Source organism: Mustela nivalis, assembly GCF_964662115.1.
Source record: "Mustela nivalis genome assembly, chromosome: 6".
Taxonomy (NCBI): Eukaryota; Metazoa; Chordata; class Mammalia; order Carnivora; family Mustelidae; genus Mustela; species Mustela nivalis.
Genome location: NC_139025.1, coordinates 113,385,440 through 113,398,852, shown reverse-complemented (window position 1 = coordinate 113,398,852; position 13,413 = coordinate 113,385,440). Strand labels below are relative to the sequence as shown.

The 13,413-nt window shown below is 48.9% G+C and overlaps 1 long non-coding RNA gene across 1 annotated transcript; it reads left to right on the top strand.

The window, feature by feature from the left end:
* The first annotated feature begins 9,873 nt into the window (after nucleotides 1-9,873).
* Nucleotides 9,874-10,745, top strand: LOC309867422. The gene is made up of 2 exons (XR_014313166.1): nucleotides 9,874-10,141; nucleotides 10,588-10,745. It is a non-coding gene; the product is annotated as an uncharacterized lncRNA (long non-coding RNA).
* Nucleotides 10,746-13,413: the final 2,668 nt, after the last annotated feature.

Below are 13,413 nucleotides of genomic sequence, written 5' to 3'. Positions count from 1 at the left end.
CAATTCCCATGGCCCCTTCACCCAGTCTCTGGATGGTTGTATCTTACATCACTATAGTGCAATGTCAAAACCAGAAACTGACACAGGGGGAATGTCCGTGAATAATAAATTCCTGTAATCACAGCAGTCAAGATACAGAACCGCTCTCTTACCACAAAGTCTCCCCTGTGCTATTCTCTCATAATTACATCTCACCTTCCACCACCATCCTTAGTCCGTGGCCACCACTAATTTGTTCTCCATCTCTGTACTTCTCTTGTTTCCAGAATGTTCTGTAAAGGGAATGTTCTATACATGGATTGGGTTTCTCCACTCTGCATACTGTCCTTGAGCTCCATCCACATTGTGTGTAGCAATGTTTCATTCATTCACAGTGTGGATATACCAAGTTTGCTTAACCATTCACCTGTTGTAGACATGTTGGCCGCTACTGGTTTGTGGCTATGGTACATAAAGCCGCCCCGAGCAGTCAAGCCCAGGCTTTGTGTGGACACGTTTTCATTTTTCAGGGCTAATCTCCCCTAAGTGCCAGTGCCAGGCCATATGGCAGGTATATGTTCAGTCTTTTAAGAGATGGCCAGATCTCTCCAGAGCGGCTGCCCCACTCCACATTCCCATCAGCACCGGGTGAGTGGTCCGTCTCCCTGCGTCCTCGCCAAAGTTTGTATTGCCGCTATTTTTAAGTTTTGTATTAACATTCTGGTGAGTAGACGGCCGTATCTCGTTGGGGCTTTAATTTGCTTTTCCTTAATGGCTAATGGTATTGGCTGTCTCTGCAGGTGCGTATTTGCCATCCGTCTATCTTTCGTGAAATGGTTCTTCATGTCTTTGGCCCATTTTCTAACTGGATTATTCTTTTTCTTGCTGTTGAGTTTTGAGTGTTCCTTACACATTCTAGTTAGAAATCCTTTGTCAGATATGCGGTTTGCAAATATGTCTCCCTCGTTATCAATTTTATGCCCAAATTGTCCTTGTTGATTTTCTAAAAGCAAGTTATCATGAACTCATCTGACAAACTCTCTTCTAGGCCCTACCATCTGCTGGGCGTTTGTCTGGGAGCTACAGATAAGCCAGGGAAGGGAAGGGCTTTGCTCGTGAGGTACCCACAGGCCAGTGCTGGGGTGTGGAGTAGAGAAAAAAACCCAGATCATTTCAACACAACACAGCCAACGGCCTAAAAAGGCATGGATGTGGTGTATGGTAACATGGGGGTGAGAAAGATTGGCCAGGGAGGGTGGGAAAGTTGGAAGGACAAGTCTTCTCCTGAGTGGCAGGCACTGGACCCCGGGCATTCCGAGCAGAAGCAAGAGAGCTCGCACTGGTGTGGCTGAGTAATTCTGAGTTCATGGCAGCAGCGCTGGGAGGCCAGAGGGCACTGTGGGATGCTTTGGGGAATTCCTTGGAGTTGGGTTGGCATCTCGGAAGGTACTCTCTGGTCAGGTAACTATGCACTAGATACCAAATTTCCTCAGGCTCAATTTTCTTACAGGCAAAATAAGTTTCATATGTGCCTATCCTCAGACCCCAGCAGGATTAGAAATAATATACATGACACATCCAGAACCGTGGCAAGAAGATAGAATTAGATGCTTCATAAACGCCAGCCTTGGAAAATTCTTTTGGCAAAACAAAGGAAGTTCGAAGATCGGCTTGTGGGAGGGAACCCTGCCAAGGTCGTGCCCCTTCCCATGGGTCTCTCCCTTGGGCCCAGCCCTCCTGTGGTTTGTCCTGCCTGAGGGAAGGGGCGATCCTCCTCCCATCTACCCCAGGCCCGTCTTCATGGGCCCGGGACCACACCCTTGCATGTCCCTGGCACCAGGACCTTCTCCACGGTTTCTGACACGTTTTGTTTCCTTTCCAGCAGCGCTTAAAATCCCCTGGGTCACCAGGGGATCACCAGGCCTTTCTCTCTGAGGCACCTTTCCTGGGAGAGTTGTTTATTGTCACTGCCTTCACTTCCTCCCCGTCTGCCCCTTCACTCAGCGTGGTCTGGCTCCCTGCCCCCACCCCAGGGACTTCCCTGGTCAAGGTCATTGTGGCCTCTGTGACACCAGCATGATTCACTCTCTCTCACCCAATTTCCCTGCAGCCTTCGAGAAGGTTGACCACTTCCTCCTTCTTGAGACATTCTTTGGAGGCTTTCAGAGGTGGTGCCCATGCAGGACTTTTCTCAGGATCCTTGTGGGAGCCCCTTCTGAACTCCTCAGCAGGTTCTTTACCCACTTCTAAGGAGAGGTATCCCCAAGGTTCATCCCTCAGCTCTCTGTCCCTCTCACTCAACATGCCTGGCCCTTTCCTGGTCAGTCCCTGAGCCCCAGATGTGCCTTCTGGTAGCTTCTTCAGTTGGGGGCTGGGTCCTCAGGTCTCTATTCTCCCACCCTCAGGCCTCACTCCTGAACCCAGACCACTGGATCTAACTGTCTGTTGAATATCTATCTAGACCTCAAAATCAACATGAGTGAAGTCAAGACCCGCAGCCCTCCCCAGACCAGCTCCTCCTCCCCAGATTCCATCTTCCACAGATCAGCACCACCATCTTCCAACTGTCAAGGACAGGATGAGAAAACACAAGGAAAACAAAGTTGGAGAGGTGAATGATAAGTTCAGTGTCTACTTATGCACCCAGGGAAACTGAGGCAGAGATGCCAGGGAGCCCCTGTCAATGTGTGCTGGAGCTAAGGAGAAGGATCAGGGAAGGAGACAGGATTTGATGATGTTCCCACTGAGCCAGGGGCAGAGCCACAGGCCTAGGTGGAAACCCCAGCCCCTTTTTCAGGAGCCCTCCCTTCCCCCCTGTCCACTCCCCAACCCCCAGCCCAGGATGTGTTTGCAGGCTCAGGCCTCCTGCCTCTAGGCTTGAGAGTCAAGAGTGTACTGATCTGCAAGGGCAGAGAAGGAAGGAAGGAAGGGTTCTGCTTGGTTAAGCAAGGGGAAAGGAGAGAGTCAAAGGAGAGGGAACTGCGAGGCTGCAAGTAAAAGTAGCTGCTGGGAGGGGGGATGGGGAGGTATAAGAGGAAAGGCCAAACCAAGAAATGAACTTGACGCATTTATGTGGTTTGGAAAGGAGAGACTGAATTACCCACCACCCAACTCCTCACTGTGAATCTGTGAATTGGTACTTCCTGTCTTCATCTGAGAAGGTGGGGGCGGGCAGCAGGGGGACCACCAGTGATAACACTGAGACAAACAACAACGATAAATGAAAACAACCTCTGACAGGTAAAGAGTGGAGAAGGAACATTTGTCAGGCAAATGAACAAAAATGCAGGCAATTTTCTGTCTTGATTGACACTCAACAAACATTTATTGAGAACACACTAGTGCTTAGCACTTTAAATACTTACCACATTTTATCTTCACTGCCATCATGTGTTTTTAACCCCATTTTACAGATGAGGAAACAGACTCAGAAAGATTACTCAACTTGTCTGTGGTCACCCAGTTAAAAGAATCTGATTCTAATGCCCATGCTTTTTAGTTGTTTTGTCAACTATTTATGTTACTTAAAAAAAAAAAAAGAAGAAGAAGAAGTTACAGTTTACAATCATGCCTTTTAAAATTAACAAGTTGTACAAAGTTTATTAAGGAAAACAGCATTCACCTGCATCCTTTCATAGATAAGTTCTTGCAACTTTTTAAATGATTCCATCTAATCCTTACCTTCACAATTCTATATTGCATGTTTGCATCACTATTTCTTGATATTTCTATTTTAAGCATTGTTGATGGACTTTCCATTATGGAACGGTGGGTTTTAGCTCTTGCCCTCACACACATACACCTGACATACACGTGCATGTCCCCTAGCCTCCAGCCTCCCAGTATAATCACATATAATCACATAGTCAATTCACTTAGATTGATAGTCAGTGCTATCACTATTTCAATGAAATTACTACTACTACTTAGAGCTGATTCATGTAGTAAACTAAGATTCTTTTCTCTGTCCTGACACCTTTTGTGTTTTTTTGGAGTTGATAGTTGCTTTTGTTTTTCCTGTTGCTTGCACAGTTTCCTATTAATTTATTCAGTCGACATTCAAAATGGCCACTAGTTTTCTGAAGAAAGTCAGACATATTAATGCACATCCATCTTTCTATCTGTTTCACTTTCATGAACAGTGTTCCATGGGGTTTTCTTATCTGCTCCAGTTGAGACTGGCTACCCTCTCTGCCTGGGTTATGACTGTCATCCTGGGCTCTCCCACAATCATCATTTGGGGGATTCCCTTTGCATCTGTATCTGTTTCATGTTTTCCTCTTTCTTAGTTCACCCCCCCTTCCATTTTGGTTGATATCTCCATTTTTCAGTACTTTTCTGATCAAAGCATGAAGGAGTAAAATTTTAAACTCTCTGGATCTTTCTTCTTGAGCTATTCTTTTCCCCTCATAGAAGAAAATTCCAGGGTCTTACCTAGATAGTGTAAACCCAGAGGCAGCTTCCTGGGAGCCGCTGGGAGAAGCTGGCTATGCTACCTCAACATTAAGCATACAAATGCTCTCCATTCAGCTCAGACCTCACCCTAAGCTGTGCCTCATCTGCCTCATCTTCATGCAGGGATTCCCTCTTATCCCCAGGCTTCAGTCATGGGAAGAAATAGATAGTTGCCTAACTGTAAGAAACGGAAGGAAGGATCTGGAGTTCTAATTGCCTCTGGGTAAATTGCCTTCACTCAGTAATCTTTATTTTCACCCCTTCTCTTCACTTGCTTCTAGAAGTACCTGATGCTGCCAGTTCCTGAGGCTTTTGAGGGTTGTACGGTGTAAATTGACTTGGTTCTTAGCTTTTTCCAATACCAGCTTAAGAGTGTTTGATATTTCTCCTGCTAAGTTAGTTACCACTTCTCTACCTGCTTTCCAGCTTCCAAAATTTTGTGACTCTTTTGTTTTGTTTTCCTCATACTCTGGGGTTGGTAACTTTAAGATGCTTGTGTTCGGTTTCTATCTTTACCTGGGAATCCAGAGCCATTTCTCCCTCCCTATACACAAGTATCTAGTGTTCAGAGTGGGCGGGTCTTGTATACATGAGTCACTTCTCAGTCTCAAAAGTTTCTCAGAGAAAAGGAAATGAGCTTCTTGGTGTGAAATCAACACACTTCCCACACAGGAGTCAAGACACCTGAAACCTAGACTGACTTGCTCATTATCTTCCTGGGCAACCTCAAGCAAGTCATCTCACCATTTTTGCTGAATCTGTGTTCCCATCAGTAAAACAATTCAAATGCCACCTGCAACCCTGCATGAAGATGTGCAGCTCTCTGCACAGTTTGGGGCACCACACAGAGAGCTGAGATTAACATTCCTGGTCTCTAATTCAGGAAGCACCTACTACGGACCTGTGCTAGGTCCTCAGTTTTCAGAGATGAGACAGCAAGGCATCCTCCCTGGAGAAACTCATGGCATAGCAGAGGAAGCAGATGAACAAAAAAAGGGTTGCTGCATAGTGGGATAAGCAAGGCTGCAGGTAGTAGTTAAACGCACAACAGAGGGAGACCAGTGCTGCTCACTGAGTTGGAAGCCAGGAAAAGGCTTCATTAGGGACTAAGAAGAATTGCACCAACCAGAGCAGAAGAAGGTGTCCAAGACAGAAGTACTAGTATGAGCAAAGGAAAGGAAGCAAGAGCAGAGATCTGCAAGGCCATGGAATTGGAGCCATGTGGTTGGATTGGGGCTGGCTGGTGCCTGCCATCTATGCTGTGCTCTTTCTCTGTGGTCCAGAGATGGGGTTGACCCTTGGACATCCAGCTCTGATGGCCGGATGGCCAGTGGGGCTGTTCTTCAAGCTGCAGAGGTAAAGGAGGAATAACAAGTTTCAATGTGGACATTTGGAGTGTCACAGGTCTTCATAACACAAGAGGGGATGACAATGAGGGAGCTGCAAAATGTGAGTCAGGAGAAGGGCTAGAGATAGCAGCCACCTGGGCATAAGTCATTCAAACATCACCACCACCATAATCACCACCATCATCACCATCACCACCATCACCATCATAATCACCACCACCACCTTCACAACCATCAACTCTGTCACCATCGCCACCACCACTTTCATGACCACCTTCATAATCATCAGCTCCACCATCATCACCATCAGCATCACTGCCATCATTATCACTGCCATCACCCTCATCATGACCATCAAGTCCACCACCAGCGTCACCCTTACCTCTACATCATCATCACCATCACTGTCACCCCATCCCCACCATCCTGATCTTTGAAGATTAGTTCCATTACCCCATCTTCCCAGAAATTATAATCTCTTCCAGGAGGAATCACAGGGGCCCATGCCTGCCCGTGGCAGATATTAAAAAACTATGAATTTTATAGTCAACTAGTGACAAGTGGACATTAGTGTCAGAAAAACAGAGTCGTTGGCTCCTTGCCCACCTCATCCAGCCTGCCCAGGGTGTCATTTGAGGGGTTTGTGCATTTACCCTCAGCCAAGCCCTCTGTCTGCAGAGACTGGAACCTGCCATCAACTCAGCCACATAATTGGGCCAGGGCCCACCTTCTCAGAGTGGCAAGATGATTGTGCTTCCCCTTCCTGTTTTGATCAGTTGGTACCCAGAAGTCTCCCACTCTGCTATCTGTCCCTCACCACACTGTTTGCCCCCTTGGTGTTCTGAACTTGCATCCCCCAGAGAAACCCTCCTCTCTCAACTTCCCACCAGCCCTGCCCTGGTCTTCCAGATATCCTGCAGCATAATCTTCTGCTCCCCTCTAGCTTCATCTGGGACATGGCTGTTCACCGAGGCTACCTCCTCTCACTATGCAAGGCACCTCAGCAGATGTGTTTGTATAGTGAGCTCCTGGGTCCTCCTGAAGATTCTCCTAGATGCCCCTAGCCAGAATCATACTTCATTTTCTCATAGAAGCATCTTCTCACTACCCTTTTGGAGTTACGCATCAACATGCACTAGGTGCGTGCCCCTGGGAAAGCCACTGACTTCTCGAGTCGCACCTTCTTCATCCATAAAATGGGAATAATACCTTCTCCTTTTTAGGGCTGTCATCAACCGCGATGACATAGCCAAGGTAAGTCAACTGGGACCTTGCGTGGTACACCCTAAGTGTTAGATACATTTTCATTGCCTGTTTATTTCCCTAACCCACAGACTATCACCTCCAGGTTTCATTTTTATTATCGTTATTTATGGTCTTGTCCAATCTATCCTTACTGGGCACTACATAAGAGCAGAGTGTGCCTCCCTTATGCTTTCAAATCTCCCATAGCTCCATGCCCATGATAGGTGCTCCATAAATGTTGGCGAAATGACTGGATTGATTCAGCGGCTGTCCAGCAGGTGCACATCCTTGCTCATTTGTGAGTTAAACTTAAAGAAACAAGATCCTTTTGCAAATTCTCCATCCAAATGACACCAGCGTGGGGGATATCTGCACCCAGCTACCAGAGAATTATGCAGATCTAGCCGAGCTGGCCGGATTGTCAATGGTGTCAATGACTCAGACAATGAGCTGTTTCCCCTGGGCTCATAAATGGGTCTGCACTAATCAGGGGAGGCTTCCCAGAGAAGCTGAGATGAGACCAGTTGTCCTCCTGCAGCTCCTACATTAGAATCACTTCAGGGCTTTACAGATCCAATGTCTACAGGCCACACCCAGGCCAATTAAATAAAGATCTCTGGGGGTGGGAGCCAGACATGAGCAATTTTTATAGCTCCCAGGTGACTCGTGCAGCTGAGTTAGAAAATCTCTCAGTTAGAGGCTGGTTTTGCAAGACTGAGGAAGGGGAGGGGCCTGCCGCTGTTGGCCCGGGAGGGGTGAGGCAGATGCTCCCGGGTGTCCCTCCTCTTCTCACCTCTGTGGCCCATGTTCTCCTTTACTATTTCTTTTTTTCTTTTTTTTTTTTTTCCACTCACCTCCAGTTCACTTTCCCTACTGACGAGACGGAACATTTCCTTCCAGCGCCTGCATTAATAACACCGTGTCTCCCTGGGGAGATTAGGAGCCTCTCTGTGTTCAGAGCCCCCTCGCTCATCAAAGACCGAGGGCGCAGGGAGGGGACAGGCGGGATTTACACGGGTAACTCCAATTAAGACAAATGTCAGCTCCCTCTCCACAGGCTGCTGGGGCTCGAGCCCAGCCGTGTAGCGGGGGCTCAGTGCAGGAGAGCAAGACTGTTTTGCTGTAACTGTCAGGCTCTGACAGAAGCAGCCAGAAGGAAGCAAAAGGAGAGCATGAGCAGGAGGGCAGTCCTGGCGCAGAGACCCTGCTGGGAGACGGCTCACAGACATCACCTCCCTACATGGTCCATCCGTCAGGGCGCCGCTTTGGAGACACAGTAGGGCTGCAGACTTCTCCTGGGGGCTGACACTTAGCAGCCTGCTCCAAGGCCCCCCGGGATTGACTGTTTGCTTCTCTGAGGCTGCTACAGACCCCCACCCCCAATGCTGGAGGGAAAAGCCCATCCAATGCAAAGTGCAGTCCCCTGGGGGATTGCCAGAAATGCAGAGTCTCAGGCCCAGCCAGTCCTCCTGGCTGAGAACCTGCGAGTTAACAAGACCCCCAGCAACTGGGACATGCAGTAAAGGTTGTGAATCTGGACTCCAGGGTAAGACAAAGCTGAGCATAATGAGGACAAGGAGATGCTGTGCAGTCAGGGGGGCTCCAGGCCTGACTCTATCCAGGACCTTCCAGATCGCCTTGGCCAGGTCATTTTGGCACCCAGTTTCCCAGTCTGTATAATGGGGACAAGGATGCCTCCATGGGGGATGAACAACTCATTGAAATGTAGATTATTATAGAGATGGAGATACAAAAAAGTAGCGAGCGTGTATTAGGCACATAAGATGTTCCTGGACTGTGCGAATGGATTACAGAAACTGCTCACCTTTCCAATTTCACCCAAGCACTGTTATTACCCCCAGGTACAAATGGGGGAAACGGTGGCCCAGGAAGGTAAAATAAATAGTGGACCTAAGTTATAGAGACAGTAAAGGCTGGAACACATTGGAATCCATGTATGTTTAGAGCACATGCATTCGCTGAAGCTTCCCCCTACCCAGCAACCCCCGCTCCCACCCCTGCTTTTCCAAAGACAAAGAAGGCTTTCTTCTCCTGGGCATCACTGGGTTGCTTCGAAATCATAGGGATCCCCCTGAATTCACCTATTACCAGGCAGAGAGCTCGATCCCAAGCTCTGTGAGATCCCCCATAGCCTTGATCCTGATCACAGCACTCACATGAGTGATGGGCAGGATGCTGTATCCTGTCTTGGCTTCCTTTCTTTCTCACAGAACTTTTTGGGTCCAAAGAGTGTGAGTTCTCTGAAAGCTACAGAAACAAAGCCATGGTTACAGTGGACCTTAGAGTCGAGAGACCAGGGTTCAAATTCTAATTCCGCTATTTCTTCTGGCCCCAGGCAATTCACTAGATCTCCGCAGGCCTCAGTTTACTCCTCTGTAAAATGGGACTAATAAAACCCGGCTTCCTAACTTTGTTGAAAAGATAACCTATGGTTTGTTCAGAAGCTCTGGTACAATGTCTGGCACCTAGTAGGCACTCAACCAGGGGAAACACCTCCTCCTTATCATCCTCAGGGACAGCAGTAAACTCTTTCCTACAAGGGAACCCTCTTGGTAAAAATAAAAAGGCTCTGGTACCAGGGATATCAAAGAGGGATCAGCTTGAGTGCATGAAGCCACAGGCTGTCCTGGGGCTGGGGCACTCAGCCAGGTGCCCATGGCCATGTCTGGGTGGGTAGTGGGCATGGGGCTTCAGAAAGCCTTACAACCAGTGGCCAGCTGGTTGGCACACTACCAGAAAGCTGCCGAATTATCTGGATAAACAGAAATTGTTGGGGTTTATTTAAACCACTTGCGATAGGAAGTCCTTCTAGAGTTTTACTTTCACTTTTCTCTGCGACCTTGAATCGAGTGCCCTGATCCTTTCCGTGGGGACTTGCAGTCACACCTAGGAGCTATGCTGTGTGCACTGTGTTGGGATCCAGTATGCCCTCGGGAGCCCTGGACTGAGTGTGGAGCCCCGCACGATCACAAGTGGCCAGTAACGGATCGACACCCGCTCTGCCCTTGCTGTGTCGACAGTGAGGGCTCCTGTTAAAAACGGAAACATCTGAGCAAGAAACACAGTATGACATCGTGGTCCCTGACCTTCAAGTGAGAATTGATTTCTTTGTATGAACAGCAGCTATTTGGCAAGGCCCCAAGGTGGGAGTGGTCTCAGTTTGAGAAGCAATGGTGGGGCGGGGGAAGGACAGGACTTGGCTTTGGGACTGTGTCAGGTGCAGACAGGCAAGGACTCAGACCATCCCTGTGGATTTCATAGTTTGGGAGGCGCCACGGTCAGAGGGGCTGAGGGGTGAACTCCCCTTGTCATCACTTAGAACACTCTGGGATCCAGGGGCAAGAAAGGAGAGTGAGCAAAGTGGGTACATAGAGCAAAAGCTTCAATGCTGATTGATGGAGGGTCATGAGTCCCTGCTTCCCCCAAGATAACATCCCTCTTGCTCAGCCTCGTACCTGACGCCCTTTCTTGCTCTCTATGGCAGCCTGTATCTCTGTCTCTATTTTTATCTACACAAATAGCCTTTTTACGCCAACAGTTCGTATGAAGACATGGGAAGCATGTGCATCCAGTCTGCAGATGACTCAACGCTGGAGGGGATGAGAGAATTAAGGTTCAAGATGAGCTCGACAGTCGAGAATGCTGGGTCAAAAGCAACCAGATGAAATTTAACATCAATAAATCTAACGTCTTGAATGCCGTTTCCAAAAATCAATTGCACAAGAACAGGATGAGGGAGACCTGGCCTGACTGCAACTCACATAAAAAAGATCAGGAGGTTTTCGTCGGCCTTGAGTTCAACATGAGCCAGCAGAGCAGGGAGGGAGAAGGGAACGTGCAACGACATCCCAGTGTTTCTGCTGCTGCGTTAACCCTTGGTGATGGGGGTGCAGGGATGGGGGGATGCTGAGTGGCTGTGTCTGAGAGCAGGCAGTGACAAGACTGCACACTTCACCAAGGACTCAGGACACATAGGGGAAGACCGGCTTGCCCAAGTTCACACAGCCAGTGGGGGCCAGGCCCTTGACCGCTCCACTCTGCTGCCTCTCTGTTAGACAACACCTTGTCTGCTTTCTCTTCCCCATTTTACAGATGAGGAGACAGGACCGGAAGCGTGAGCACGATTTGTCCATAGTCGCCCAGTGCGTGAAATGCAGACTCACCCCTCCTGGGAGTCTCTGTTCAGGACTCCCTTCCTCCAGCCCTCTACCATGCTGGGCGGCTGCCACCCAGCAGGGCGGCTGAAGGTTTACTCTTAAGGAACCAGAGGCCGTGTTAGATTTTGCATGGCACTTACCCCACAAGGGGCTCCACCCCCCGCTGCCAATCAGACAGGATAATGCACAAGACTTTCCTTTTTCTTTGTCCCCCGGAGTCCCATTTGAGGTTAACAGTGACCATGCCTAATTGAACTACAGCGGGATATTTACACTGCAGAGAGCAGGACACCCTCTACCAGTGTCCCTGTTTGTGTTTTTTAAGAACTTGTCTCCCAGTGCCACTGCTCAGGGCCAGACCTCAGGCCTCGACTTCTTTCTCCTCTGCCACGCTTCACCAGGCTTTCACATTCAACGAGACATAAGCTGAGAGTCTGATCTGGGCCGGGCACACGCCGGGGTCTTTCGCATAGCTCATCTCAGCTACACTTTGAGACAATGCCACCAGGGAAGTTATGAATCTCCTCGTCTCACAACGAGGAAACTGGCTTCTTAGGGTGAGCAACCATATACCACTTTGCCTGGGACTAAAGGGTCTCCCGGGACATGGAAACTGGCATTTCAAACCAGGCTGGTCTCAGACAAACAGGGACCGGTGGGCCACCGTAGGCTTATAGAAGTCAACTAACTTCCCCGAAGTCCCCAGCTATTGAGGGCCCGTGCAAAGATTTAAAATCACGCTTCCCTGATACTGCACACATCTTGGTGGAAATAAACACAAATCAAGAGTCCATCAGCTCTGGCCAGTTCTCTTCCCTCTGCTTCAGACTCTTGGAAGACTTGCTTTGCTTATTTCCTTATTTTCAGTTCTGTGTCAGAAACCCAAGTTCCTGCATACACGAAACAGGAGAGGAGCACCTACTTCCCAGGGTTGTTCTGGGCATCCGGTGTTTACAAAGAATAAGGAACAGTGCCCAATGTGGCAGGAGTTCAAGAAAATGGCATTCCTTCCCTTTTACCTCGATTCCACTGCCTGGTGGGCTATGTTGAGTTTTAGGGATGAGAAAGGAGTGGGGCAGGGCTCCGATGAGAGTAAGAAACTCAGCCATCCAGCCGTGATAGATTTGGGGGGTCACATCTGAAGATGGGAATCAATCAACAAGGGTATATGGTTGTGAAGAAGGGAGTGACCGCGGCAGTGAGGGGCCCACAAGGGAGGTCCCCCAAGCAATGAATGAAGGAACCAAGGAAGAAGAGACAGTGGAAGACAGATTGGGAGGCTGACCCCCAGACTTCTAAAGGCTGTCATGGATAGTAAGATATTCCAGTCTCGAGGGCCGTACAGGACCAGGGGTAAAGTAACTGGGAGGCAATTCTGGCTGGCTGTCAGAACTTTGCAACGAGCAGATCAATGGAAGAAGCTTTCTCAGAGGGTGATGGCCATCCTTCCCATCGCTGGAGGCATGCAAGGAAAGCCTCAGTGACCATCTGGCAGGGGATTCTACAAAGAGCATCTCCCCGTCCATGGGATGCTGGGCTAGACGAGACCTCAGCTGTCTCCCAACCCTGGGACCCTCCAGCAGACACTGGCTCTCTTCCTTACAACTGTAAATATTTGCACATTCCCAAGTTATAAAGTGGAGCTCTTGGCTTACAAAGGTCAGGACAAAAGGCTTGTTTGGGGAACAGTTTGCTTAGTGTTTCTTTAGGCTGGGTTTCCAAGACAGCTTGTCATCTGTGTTTGGAGTGGACACAAGCTGCAGGATTTTTTTGTTTTTATTTTTTTTCCCAGTGAGGAGAGAATTGTTCAGTAGGAAGGGATGAAAATGGAGAACATTCAAGAATGCAGAAGCAAACCTGAAAGGCAAGAACCCTTCTCTGTGGCTGCGGTGGTATGTCAGATCAGCAGACAGGCTCTTGTCCCTCCCCTCCCAGTGTAGGTTCAGCATTGGGGTCTTTTGCCCCCATGCAGAGGGCTTCCTGGGGGGAGCTGAAGGGGTTATCCCTTAGCGTGGTGAGACAACACCCCTTAGGTTGGGTCCATCACCAGTTTTATGGAGATGGGGAGATGGAGGAAGTCAGGGAGGGTTATGGTGTGAGGCTGGCTTTGATGGGTCTAGCCGGGTGCTGCTGAGTTTCCCCTGCTTCGCCAGGAGCTGGAACGGGGTGAGGGGGAGTGTGGGACAATGCTAAGATCGTTCAGTGGC